The sequence below is a fragment of the Dendrobates tinctorius genome, unplaced genomic scaffold (assembly GCF_039654945.1).
Source record: "Dendrobates tinctorius isolate UK_male_01 unplaced genomic scaffold, ASM3965494v1 ptg000058l, whole genome shotgun sequence".
In the NCBI taxonomy this organism is placed as follows: Eukaryota; Metazoa; Chordata; class Amphibia; order Anura; family Dendrobatidae; genus Dendrobates; species Dendrobates tinctorius.
Window position 1 is genome coordinate 2396689 of NW_027361726.1, and position 14412 is coordinate 2411100.

Below are 14412 nucleotides of genomic sequence, written 5' to 3' on the forward strand. Positions count from 1 at the left end.
TACACCATCAGCAGTGGTCCTTGTGTAAGAGGGTGACCTGTGATTATACCAGGAGAGCACTAGGACCCTGTGGTGTTTGCTGCAGCTAAGAACAGGTCCGGGAAACTGTGTGTGGTGGGAGGTGGGGCCTAGTGTCTGCTGTCTAGAGCTGTAAGGCTGCTTTTACACTTGACGTGTTTTTGCGGCCCCAATAGATTTCTATGGTGCTGCAAGAACGGCCCGCAAAAATACATTGGAGCGCCATGTCCCTTATGGCCGTGAGGGCTGTATATACAGCCGTGAAAAAATATTGAGCTTGCTCGATATTTTTCACGGCTCACGGACACGGCCTCCATTTAAATCGATGGTACCGCAAAAACAACGTTACCTTGTTTTTGCGGTACGCCGTATTTGCAGATCGCCGTTTTTTCCCTGCTGTTTGTTATAACAGGGAAAAACGGCAATCCATGAATGTTTTTTGCGGCCCGTTTTTGCGGGAGACCACAATATGGCCCGCAAAAACAGCCCTTAAAAACGGGCTGCATAAAACAGGGCAAGTGTAAAAGTAGCCTAAGGAAAGCTTCAGTTAGATGAGAGACTGTCCTGAGAAACACTGTGTGTGTGGAGCAGCTTTTGAGAAGAAAAGAGATTGGACCCTGTAAAAGACTGTTCGCTGCCAGCGTGTGTAGAGAGTGTTAATGTGGCGCCCCTGAGGGTTCAGTCGCCACAGAGCAGGGCCGGACTGGGACAAAAAAGCAGCCCTGCCACACAAACCCCACCAGCCCACATACTATAGCACTCATCAGCCCTGATCAGTGAATTTTTGCTATACTTTGTCGTCCCCTCATCACTCTATTAAAGGAGTTATTTGAAGTGCCACATATTAATGGCGTCACAGTGCGTATGACTGACCACAGCTCCATTTACATGGTGCTCTTCAAAGCTACGTTTCCTAGGATCATGGGGGTCCCAGCGGTCTGATCCACAACAAACAGAAAGTCATACCCTATCCAAAAGATAGGGGAGAACTTCCAAATTTGGATAACCCTCCATTCAGTATTATGGGCACCACTTAGTCCTCCATACATTGTTATTGGTACGACATAGTCCTCTTTACAGTATTATTGGCACCACATAGTCCTCTATACAGTATTATAGGGACCATATAGTCCTCCATACAGTATTATGGGCCCCACATAGTCCTCCATACAGTATTATGGGCACAACATAGTCCTACATACAGTATTATGGGAACAACATAGTCCTACATACAGTATTATAGGCATCACATAGTCCTTCATACAGTATTATGGGCACCACATAGTCCTCCATACAGTATTATGGGCAACACATAATGCTCCATACAGTATAATGGCCCCAAATATTGCTCCATACAGTACAATGGGCCCCACATATTCTTCCATATGGTACAATGAGCCCACATAATGCTCCATACAGTATTACGGGCCCCATACATTGCTGCATACATTTTTATGGGCCTCATATAATTCTCCATACTGTATAATGGGCCCTCATACTGTATATTACTTCAAACAGTATAATGGGCCCCATATATTACTTTATACAGTATAATGGGCCCCATATATTACTTCATAGAGTATAATGGGCCCCATATATTACTTTATACAGTATAATGGGCCCCATATAATACTTGTCCTTGTCCCCACTCCTCTGGTCTCCTCAGTGTATGCTGATCCTCTGGTCTGCTTGACACAGAGGATGTGCTGTAGTGATGTCATTGTGTCCTCTGCACTAAGACGTCACAGAGGTCAGAGGCAGAGGGGGAATGATGGGAGAGGGAGCATCAGCAGCTGGCTCCCTCACTCATCATTGTTTTCAACTGTGTTGGCGCTGGCACCGGAGCCCCACTACTTCCAAGCCCCATAGCATGCCAAGTCCCGGACGGCACTTGCCCGCTTTCACCGGGTGGTGATGTCAGCCTTGATATGTGTGTCATAATTGAGCACCACCAAATATTAACCAGTGGGTGAAATGCATTTAGGACACACACCCTTAAATCAAAGGGATTTATAAAAAGAAAATAATCAGCACACAGACTAAATAAGAGAAAAGTGGCGGACTCTTTATTAGCCCACGTGGTAATATTTCAATTCCACAGCAGAGAAATGATCTGTTATAGATCCAGAACTTTGTCACATGGGCTAATAAAGAGTCCGCCACTTTGCACAATTCATCAGAGCGCTTTTTATTTTCAAAGATACACACACTTAGAGCAGATACTTATATTTACACCATGTATACAGGACAGGAGGAGTATACACTATGTACCCAGCTACACACTATATACTGTGGTAAGGAATATAGAGTGGAGCTGTGTATATACTGTATAGTGTAGAGATGGGCCAGTGTATATAGTGGGGATTCCACACTATATACTATATACACAGCAACATACTATATGAACAGCTCTACACTATATACACACAACCCTACATTATAATTGACAGTATTATACTATACTAGAGGTGTGCCCGATGCTATCGCATCGGGAGGGAAGTGTGTGTGTGTGTGGGGTGTGTGTCCCGCCGCTGCCTGCCCACCCAACTCCGTGCAGTCACAGCCGGCAGGAAAGACGGTGGTTTCCGGCCTGTGTTGGAGATGGGGTCAGCAGGAAAGACTGTGGTTTGCGGCCTGTGCTGGAGATGGGGTCGGCAGGAAAGACTGTGGTTTGCTGCCTGTGCTGGAGATGGGGTGGGCAGGAAACACTGTGGTTTGCGGCCTGTGCTGGAGATGGGATGCGGCGCCACCAGAGGGCGCCTGCACCCCATCTCCAGCACAGGCCGCAAGTCGCGGTCTTTCCTGCCGGCTGTGACTGCACGGAGGTGGGTGGGCAGGCAGCGGCGGGATGCAGCGGGTGTCCCTGCGGCGGGGGTCCAGTGGTGGGGGTCTGGAGGCAGGTGTCCCGGTGGCGGGGTCCGGCGGCGGGGATACTGGCATTGTCCCACTGTTGATACTGCGCAAGGGCCTGGTACCACCAGCGGGTGCCATATTGGAATACCCATCAATTGGGTATTCCAATATGGCGGTCGGCGTACTTCCGGTGAAGGGCGGTGGATTGTGGGATTCGAGGACAATTTAAGGCAATTATATATATAGATTATGTTACATACTGCTGAATATATATCACATTGAGACTACTGTATATACATATGTATATACGGGTGCTGGGGCTGAAGTATAAATGGGTGCTGAGGCTGATGTATATACGGGTGCTGGGGCTGATGTATATACAGGTGCTGGGGCTGGTGTATATACCGATGCAGTGCTGGGGGCTGATGTATTTTAATTTAAACGTGTTTGGGCTGGGATTACACTCACCCAGACGCAGACTGAATACAGGCACAAGATTACAGGTGCAGGTTGTAGCTCTGCAATTCCTGTGCTGTGTGTCCCAGTACTTGATACTTCAGGCTGCATCCAGGGGCAGGAGAACAGAGTGCACTCTCTCCGCTCACATAGAACGTCCTGATGTCAAAGTCAGCACGTTCTTAACCCCTGCAGCAGCGGTCCTGCTACATGCACTGCAAGCAATGACTGCTGCTTGCGCGCACCTGTGTAACCGGGCATACCTCCCAACTTTTGAAGAAGGGAAAGAGGGACAAAGGGTGCGGCATGCACTGTGGCAAATATTAGGCCATGCCCGACCACACCCATTTCACAACTAGTCACACCCATGTCCACGCCCCAACCACACCATTTAGCACTGCTGATCACACTGACTGGTACTGAGGGCACAGTGGCTGATGCTATGTGCACAGTGGCTGGTACTATGGGCACAGTGGCTGCCATTATGGGTACAGTGGCAGGTACTGAGGAAAAGAAAGAAAGAACAGAGAGAGGGAAAAAAACAAAACAGAGAGAGAGAAAGAAAGAACAGAGAGAGAAAGAAAGAGGGGACAGAAAAAAGAACAGAGAGAGAAAAGAAAGAACAGAGAGAAAGAAAGAGGGGAAAGAAAGAAAGAACAGAGAGAAATAAATATGGGAAAGAAAGAACAGAGAGAGAGAAAGAAAGAGACCAGAGAGGGAGAGAACAGAGAGAGAGAAAGAAAGAAAGAACAGAGAGAAAGAGAACAGAGAGAAAAAGAAACAACAGAGAGAAAGAAAGAATAGAGAGAAAGAAAGAAAGATTCGAGAAAGAAAATTAGAGAGCGAAAGAAAGAACAGAGCAAAAGAAATAAAGAGGGGAAAGAAAGAACAGAGAGTGAAAGAAATGGGGAAAAGAAAGAAAGAAAAGAAATAGGGGAAAGAAAGAACAGAGAGAGAGAAAGAAAGGGGAAAAAAAGAAAGAAAGAACAGAGAGAAAGAAAGAACAGAGAGAAAGAAGAAAGAAAAAGAACAGAGAAAGAAAGAGTGGATGGAAAAAAAGAACAGAGAGAGAGAAAGAAAGAGGGGAAAAAAGAACAGAGAGGGAGAGAGAGAGAAAGAGGGAAAAGAAATAATGAAAGAAAGAACAGAGAGAAAGAAAAAGAACAGAGAGACAAAGAAAGAGTGGACAAAGAAAGAAAAAACAGAGAGAAAGAAAGATGGGAAAGAAAGAAAGAACAGAGAGAGAGAAAGGAAGAGGGGAACGAAAGAAAGAACAGAGAGAAAGAAAGAAATAAAGATTAGAAAGAAGGAAAGAAAGAAAGAACATGGAGAGAAAGAAACAGAGAGAGAAAGAAATAAAGATTCTATAAAGATACTTTAGCAGCCTGGCTCACATTGTAGTGCCCACCTGAGCCTCCCGATGCAGGACCTATCATGATCCGCTCACATGACCGACATCCCTGATTCCAAGGCAATCCCGCTGTCCGTGCTGTTGGAGAAGCACAAGGTGATGGATCTGAAGCATTCCCTGAAGTCCCTCCATGGTCCCGTCACAATCTCCTCATGAAATTACCTCATTTCCGGTCAGCTTCCATCACGTCACTTCCGGTAGAACGTCACGTGCAAGTTTTAAAGTGCTCCTTGGGGCTCCGCCGTGTACTCCTATGTCCGCGGGAGAAGTAAGCTCCCAGCTGGGGCAGTCTCTCTCTCTAAATCGGGACTGTCCCGTTGGACCCGGGACGGTTGGGAGGAATGAATGCTCCCCACCATACACCTCGTACACGCATGGCTCCGCACGTCTCATACACACGGTTCCGCTTTGTATGCCTCATACACACACGGCTCCGCTCCATACACCTCACGCACACATGGCTCCACTCCGTAAAACTCATACACATGCAACTCTGCTCCGTACACCTTGTACAACTTATTCACACATGGCTCCACTCCGTAAACCTTGTACACATGCGGCCTTGCTCCATAAACCTCGTACACACTCGGCTCCGCTCCATACACATGCAGCTCCACTCCATACACACACGGCTCTGCTCAGCTCCGTAAACACAAGGCTCAGATCCGTACACTTTGTACACACAGGGCTCCGTTCCATACACCTCGTACACACATGGCTCCGGTACGTAGACCTTGTACACATCTCTGCTCCATACACCTCCGGCTCCGCACACCTCGTACACGCGGCTCCGCTCCGTACACCTTGTACACACGCAGCTCCGCTCTGTACACACACGGCTCTGCTCCATACACCCTGTACACACCCGCCTCCGCTCCGTACACCTCGTACGTACACGTCTCTGCTCCCTACACCTTGTACACACACGGCTCCGCTCTGTACACCTCGCACACACGCGGCTCCGCTCCGTACACCTCGTACACACATGGCTCCACTCTGTACACCTCGTACACACATAGCTCTGCTCCGTACGCCTCGCACACATACGGCCCTGCACTGTACACCTTGTACACACACAGCTCCGCTCCGTACGCCTCGCACACAATCGGCTCCGCTCCGTACACCTCGTACACACATGGCTCCACTCCGTAGACATGCGGCTCCACTTCGTACGCCTCATACACACACGGCTCTGCACCGTACACCTCTTACACACACAGCTCCGTTCCGTACACCTCGTACACACATAGCTCTGCTCCGTACACCTCGTACACACATCACATACGGCTCTGCTACATCCACACTGTAAACCCCTCCTGACCTCACACAGAAATCTTACCTCATCCAGCACCAGCACCATGACAACCAGCACAGCAGCGTCCTGCACACATTGAGGGCTGTGCACACAGGACCTGTGATGAGGTCACAGGAGGGGAGGAGTCGGGTCACATGATCAGGGGCCTGGGACAGAGGCTAGTGATCATGTGACCCTTGACGCCAGCCCTGCTGTGACCTCATCACAGGTCCTGTGTGCAGGGAGCAGTCTAGTGACTCTGTTAGAGGCTCATGCTGCGGTGGGTCTGTGGGACTCAGTGAGGATGTGGTGCGTGGAGGGGCGTGGCGGCTTATCTCCCTGCAGTGCGGGCTGTGGGAAATATAAATCCCGCGATGGTCGGGAGCTTTGGGCCGGCGGCAGGAGGAACAGGCCAGTGGCCACACCAGCTGACCAGATGAGCAGGCACTGGCAGCCCGCGGTTGGGCGCATTATCAATTCGGGCCTGCCACAGAGGTACTGCTCCTCCTTCTGAGGTGTGGTACCCTACCATCCAGTTAAGGTGGAGACACCTGACCACACTTCAACACCTGCACCCCACACCACAAAGTAGTGTAGCAAAGCACCTTCGGCGGCTCCCTGCTTGGAGTGTAGCATAGCACCCCTTGGTGGCTCCCTGCTTGGAACACGAAACGTGCTGGGAGGTGGGTGGAGTTGAGTTCACAGAGCTGGAAGAGTTGAGTCAGTCAGTCAGTCTTTCAGTCAATGAGTGAGGATGTAGAAGGACAGAGAGTGAGAAAGAGAAGATCCCTGGGAGAGGGATGGAAGAAGGAAGTGCTGCAGCAGGCCACAGTGATCTGGGTCTGCTGGCACAGGAAAGAGACAGAGAAAGGAAGCTTGATTCTCCATTGGAAAGAAGGATTAGCATGGAATGTGAGGAGAATAAGAGAACAAGGACCAGGGTTAGAGGAGAACCCTTTTCAAGTTCTAAGGCCAGGGTCCGGTCCCCGAGGTTGTATGGATACTAATGGTCCTGCAGCAGACACCAGAGGAATAGAAGTAGTGACCACTTTATTCCCCCACAAGACTTGGGGCCACTTTATTCCCACACAAGACTTGGGGGCACAACAGCAACATATTAGTGAGCCGGGACTCAGTAGCAAGGAGTCCCCGAAGCAGGCTACAACTGTCTGCCGTACAAGTAGAGTTCATAGGAACATCTGACAGGAGGAATTCCAGTGTAACTCAGTACTAGGAGTACTTCATTCAAAGGCGCTATAAGAGGAGACGTTCAGAAAAGGCACATATTTTGGCGGAGTGTTGGAAAGGAGGACTTCATCTTGCTACATCCCTCGTGCCGGACACTACACCATCTAAGTGTCACTTCATCTACACTGCCCTGGGACAACAGCCCTGCCTGTGGAGGGCTATAACATCACTGCTGCACCACACCATCTGTCCCAGAGGATCTGTCTGCAGCGTCGGCTTACATCTCTATTGCCGAACACCACAGGTGGTGTCACGAATCACTTATAAACATTCACCACCATAAGGCGCTATAAGAGGAGACGTTCAGAAAAGGCACATATTTTGGCGGAGTGTTGGAAAGGAGTACTTCATCTTGCCTCGAAGTTGGCTGAGCTCCTGACCCGGAGGACACGGCACGGATGCGGGCACCTGTACCTGCAACAGACTGTGAGTAAAGCTTTGGAACTACATGCCCTGGTGCCTTCCACTTATTCCTGCGCCAACCTGTCCAGCACTGCTACATCCCTCGCGCCTGACACTACACCATCTACGTGTCAGTTCACCTACACTGCCCTGGGACTACAGCCCTGCCTGTGGAGGGCTATAACATCACTGCTGCACCACACCATCTGTCCCAGAGGATCTGTCTGCAGCGTCGGCTTACATCTCTATTGCCGAACACCACAGGTGGCATCACGAATCACTTATAAACTTTCACCACCATAAACCGAAACAACCCCTTTTGTAATGGAGCCCCAGGGCCACGGACCAGGTCACTGCTGCCGTGACAACCCCGTTGAGAGGATCAACCAGCCTGGTACCGAGTACCCCACGGCCCTGGTGAGTGATGGCGCTCCATTAACCCCTTCATCTTGGAAGCCTGTTGTGGAATAGAGACAGGGAGTTCCTGAGAGCTGTATGACTGTGGAGCTCTGTGGAGTCCCTGTAGTGGTGAGCTGAGAAGCAATATTGGACAGATATTTTATATTTTAACAAGGCGGATTGCTTCTAGGAGAATTCGGGAGGACTACAGGAGGAGAGATGGCATCTTGAGGCTTCAGAACTATAAGTCCCTGGTGTTTGGGCTCGGCATCTGCTGACAAGACGGGGAACCTTGTGTTGCTGCAAATGATTGGCGCCGAAGATTTGGGACTGGCTGCAGCCGATGCAATCTATATGCCTGAGAGGATACTCACCTCAGCTTAACGGTACCATAGTCATAGATCCCCGGGTATTCCTAGTTAAAACGCTTAAGAATCTTGTATTATATTATGTACTGTTATTGTAGGATAGTGTAGGTTATACTCAGTGTACCATCCCAGGGGGTCCATTGATATCACCTAATTCAATTACACCTGTTCTCTGAGTACCTGAATTGACCTTTTTGACTGGTAAATTTATTTTAAATCCCAGTATAATACACTTTTCAGGGAACCTTGGTTTGGCATAGTGATTTCAGCTGCGGCTGAATGAGTGTACTGTATTAGGATATTTCAATCTGTTTCCTTCATAATAAGTTCTACTTTATCTGCTATTTGAGTAAAGACAATTCTGGGATTTCTGCTTCAGTCTCGGTTTTTGACCCACTGGATCTTATTCGGACCTCTGGTCATTACATTTGCCGGCCAATGCATTAGCCAGGTTTTAGTGAGGTGACAGCAAGGGACTAGGCACATAATGGCGGGAGGAAGGACCTGCATAGTGAATTACGGGAGCTTAGTGAGTAGCACAGGCTGTGTAGGAGGTGCCCCATCCCTTGTTCCCTATTGTTAGGGCCTTCCTCTCCCTTTTTCCATCCCATTTTGTGTGTTGTGCTGTCTGCTGGACCGATCCCTGTTGGGTTGTGACAGTTCCATTTCATTCAAATGTCAACCGATAGTTTGCAATTTTACTAATGTACTCTCAGCCTGCAGGAAAGCCTGACTTTGGTTGGAACTTGATTGGGGTGGCGTATCCACAATCCGGACCATCCTATGTTGCAACCTTTCATCAATTTTTATCTGCTGTCCACGTCCAGGAAGATTAGCTACAGTGCCATGGGTTGTAAACTTCGTGATTATGTTGCACACTGTGGACAAAGGAATATCAAGATTTCTCGAGGTGGACTTGTAACCTTGAGATTGTTGATATTTTTCAACAATGTTGGTTCTAAAGTCCTCAGACAGCTCTCTTCTCTTTCTGTTCTCCATGCTTAGTCTGGCACGCACAGATATACAATGCAAAGATTGAGAGTCAACGTCTCCACTTTTTAATCTTGTTTCAGGTGTGATTTTCATATTGCTCATACATTTTACTTGCCAGAGGTGAGTGTGAACGAGCATCATATGCTTGAAAAAAAGTTGTGTCCCCACAAATTGGAAAAGATGGCAATAATTTTGATCTGCCCATTCTGGGGGTTTTGTGTGAAATTATCTCCAATTTGCCTTTTTTTCCTCTGTTTTTTTGCGTTGTTATATTACACACAAAGGAAATAATCATGTGTATAATAAAACATGAGGAATTGCAATAATTTTCTGAGACAATTTCAAGGGAGACAACACTATTGACTGTATATGTATTTACTTTGTATGCAAACCCCACCTTTTCTATTATTTGTAAAGCACCATTGATTTCTTGCTGCTGCTGTACTTATGAAAAGGGTTTACATCCAAATACATGAAACCCCTTAAACCCACAATCCATGTAACAGGGTCTTAAAGCATCACTATTCTATTGGTATGCCAAGACACTAGATGGCATATGAGGTCACAGTAAATGGTAAAGTCAAGATAAAGCACGGAAAATAAATAATATAGAAAGTATGATGAGGAATAGGTCCAAAGACTTTTAAAAACCAAATACGTCATCCGTAGTATTATAGACAACATATAGATTTGTATGAATCTGCATTGTAGATTCCCCTAAATGCAAATAATGCTGGATAACCAAAAAGTACCAAGTAGGCAAACAGTTAGGCCGCATTCATACTTTCATGCATATCGGTCTAATCAAGGCCCTTGTGGACGGACTGGCCACAGGTCATATATGAGGCTGCTGAATACTGGTAAGGAGACCCGCGGCCAGTCTGTGCATAGTGGTCTGTGTTCGGACCAATATGCACAGATGTCTGAATGTGCTGTAAATGTTAAGTAGGTCACCAGGACAAAGCTTTTCTTTGCAAAACGCACAACAAATAGCTGTGAGATGATGTATTCTAAGATGACTGGACAGGGTGAGATTCCTAATGGGTATTGATGAGGTGTCCATGTAATCAGTGTTTTTGGGAAACAGTTTAAATGTAGGAGGATTAAAATATACAGGCACACACACATACTAAAATGCTGAGATTTCTCTTTCATGGTATGATTCTTGAACACTAGATGGCACCAAAACTGTTCTATTGAATCAAAGGTGAAAAAATAGACTTGGTAATATCTAGGAGGGTAATGTGTAATAACATGAGCTAAATTTAATGCAATTATTTTTCATAATGTTTTATTATGTATATGGTAACAAAAACAAGCAATTTAATAACATTATTTTACAAATAGTTATGTTTGTAAATGTTTTGTAAACTAAAGAGGTTGTCCAGGAGCATTAGTTATCACCTATCCATGGAATAGGACCCAATTGTCAGAACTTTTATCACTGTAAGGCCACGCAGTCACACATTCAGTATTTGGTCCGTAGTTTCAATCAGTATTTTTAATCCAAAATCAGAAGTTAAACAATCAGGGGAAAAGTATAATAGAAACACGTCACCACTTCTGTATTTTTCACTTCCTCCTGGTTACAAATACGGATGTAAAAAACTCTCCAAATACTGAACGTGTGAATGTTATCTTAGAACTGAGGAGCAATGCACATGCTGGACTGCCCTCCATTCATCTCCTAGGGCGCCACTGCAGAAAAGGGAGCACTGCAGCTCCATCCTATTAGGGATTCTGCCAAGAGGTGCTGGTCCCATGGCCGGATACGTGATAACTAGTGTTGAGCATTCCGATACTGCAATATTGGGTATTGGCCGATATTCGCGGTATCGGAGTTCCAATACTGAGTTCCGATACTTTTAGAATATCGAATACCGGAATCGGAAGTTCCCATAATGCAATGAGCCAGTTTGATTTTATTCAGCCAATGAGGAATCCTAAGAAGTGTGGGCACATCCTGTTATGCATGTAGGCATGTTAACTAATGGCATGGCTGTGATTGGCTGCTGAAATGATGTCATGATGCACTATAAAAGCCGCCGCCGCCATTTTGGGTTCACTCTGCTGTGAATTTACTTAGGGACAGGACGCTGATGTTCTGACTCTGAGGGACAGTTTGAGCTAACGATTTGCTTTGTTGTGCTTTACCCAGTTTACTTTAGCAACCGCTGTGTGAGAAGCTTTCTTTTGCCTTGCAGCGCTGTTCACGGCTGTCTGCGAGGTCTCTGTGTGTGAGTGCAGCTCACGCTGTAGTGTGTTCTGCAGTCATCTCCGGTTGTAGTCCGCTCAGCGTGCATCACTGCCTCATACATTGTCCTTTTTTGCATTAGTGCAGCTCATTTTTCCTGATTTCTCCTATTAGTGTGGTCCCATCCGATCCAGCTAGATTGCTTGAAAACACTATAAAGGAGTAGACAGAGGAGCTTTTCTGCAGCCTTGCAGCGCTGTTCACGGCTGTCTGCGAGGTCTCTGTGTGTGAGTGCAGCTCACGCTGTAGTGTGTTCTGCAGCCACCTCGGTTGTAGTCCACTCAGGGTGCGTCACTGCCTCATACATTGTCCTTTTTTGCATTAGTGCAGCTCATTTTTCCTGATTTCTCCTGTTAGTGTGGTTCCATCCGTATCCAGCTAGATTGCTTGAAAACACTATATAGGAGTAGATAGAGGAGCTTTTCTGCAGCCTTGCAGCACTGTTCACGGCTGTCTGCGAGGTCTCTGTGTGCGAGTGCAGCTCACTCTGTAGTGTGTTCTGCAGCCACCTCTGGTTGTAGTCCGCTCAGCGTGCATCACTGCCTCATACATTGTCCTTTTTTGCATTAGTGCTGCTCATTTTTCCAGATTTCTCCTATTAGTGTGGTTCTATCCGTATCCAGCTAGACAGGAGTAGATAGAGGAGCCTTTCTGCTGGCTTGTGCCCTGCAGCCCCAGCCAGATTAGTATTAGCCTATTTTTTGGAGCCTCATCTATTGCATTGTAGGTTACCTTCCTGCATTGTAATAGCTACAAAAAGTTTGTGATACTATCGGTGTTACATCTTTGGGCACATCCAGTGTCTTTTTGTGAAAAAAAAAGTTAATAAAGTTCACCAAACACTCCACTTTACAGTTGTGTAGGCCACATTAGCTCATAATAAAGTCTAGTCCACACTTTATAAAATTAGTGTTTCTTATACCTGTTAGCAGCTGTTCAGGAATAAGCACACTAAGCCCTTAGTACTTTTCTGCCTATCTTTATCCTTCTTCCAAGATGAAGAAGGCAGGGAGTAAGGCACGTGGGCGTGGAGTTTCTGCAGGGAGAGGACGTGGGGATTCTGTGCCTGCTGCGGGCACCAGTGACTCAGCATCCCCCAGTTTTACCAGGGAACAGTCCTTTATGCGCAGCTTTGTAGGAGCTCGCCGTACCCCACTGCTGCGGGACGAACAAATTGAAGACGTTGTCGGATGGATGGCAGCTAATGCATCGACTTCAATTAGTTCCAGATCCTCTCAGGTCCAGAGCACTGAAGAGCACCCTTCTGTCTCTTCACCACCTGCCAAATTGCCCAGGCAGTCAGAGAGCCCTGGACAGGAGCCATCTCTACTTCTGTTCCCTGAATCTGTTGGCTTGGAAAGAGGGGGCCAGCCAAGCAGCATTCGACAATTTGAAGAAGAGGTAGTATGCAGTGATGCGCAACAGCTTTGTCTCTCTGAATCTGAAGAGGCGGGTGGGCCAGTGCCAATGGTCAGCACACCTCAGTACGCATCTGATGATGAGACTCAGGTGCCACTTTCTGGTGCGTACTGTGCTGTCGAGACTACCCAGGAGAAGCAGTTGTTTGAAGAGGGTAGTGTAGATGATGAGGTCCTTGACCCATCAGGGCGTGAGGTACAGGAAGGTGGTGGGAGCAGCTCTGAGGAAGAGATTCCCCGAACGACCAAAAAAGGAGGGAGAGGGAGGGGGCAGACTTGGTTGCCTGTAGCCTCCACTTCACCCATTAGGAGCATGCCTCTTCCAAAACCCAAAACAGGCGCTCCCGAGACTTGCAGTGCCTGGTCCTTTTTTGACACAGTTGCAGATGACATTTGCTTTGTCAAATGCAAGCTATGTAATCAGAAAGTGAAAAGAGGGAAAAGTGTCAGCAACCTCAATACCACAAATATGTGGAAACATGTGCGGACCAAGCACATGGTGGAGTTACAAAGACACACTGAAGACCTAGGTCAACCTACAGCGCCACCTACCACCTCTTCAGCTCGTGTTGTAGCCTCTTCCTCCAGCTCACACACAACTGGTTCGGCTTCCTCACAGGATCGCCATGGAAGAACCTCTGGCACTGTTGTACAGAGACACAGTGTCATTCCACCCACAGCACCACGTTCCCTGTCATCCTCACACTCCCAGGCCAGTCTACAGCCATCGGTAGCACAAGCATGGGAGAAAAGGCACCCATACTCGGCAAACCACCCCCGAGCACAGGCTCTGAATGCTGGCATTGCAAAACTACTGTCCCTTGAAATGCTCTCATTCAGGCTGGTGGAGACTGACACCTTCCGTAACTTCATGGCATTGGCAGTCCCATAATACAACGTGCCCAGCCGCTTTTATTTCAGCAGGCAATCCGTCCCTGCCCTGCAAAAGCATGTGAAGGGAAAAATTAAACATGCGCTACTAAACGCCGTCAGTAGCAAGGTCCACCTGACCACCGATGCATGGACCAGTAACCATGGACAGGGACGATATCTTTCCCTCACTGCCCATTGGGTAAATGTTGTGGAGCCGGGTACAGATCTTGAGAGTGGTGCTGTACGTGTTCTGCCAATTCCAAGGATTGCAGGAATCCAGTCTGTACACATTGACTCCTCCTCATACTCCAGTTCCTCTGAATCAGCGCTTCAGGAGCCGTCACAGTCTACCTCCACATGGACCCGTGAACGCTTACCTGTTACGACCGATATGAGCACAGCCGTGGCCAAACGTCAACAGGCCA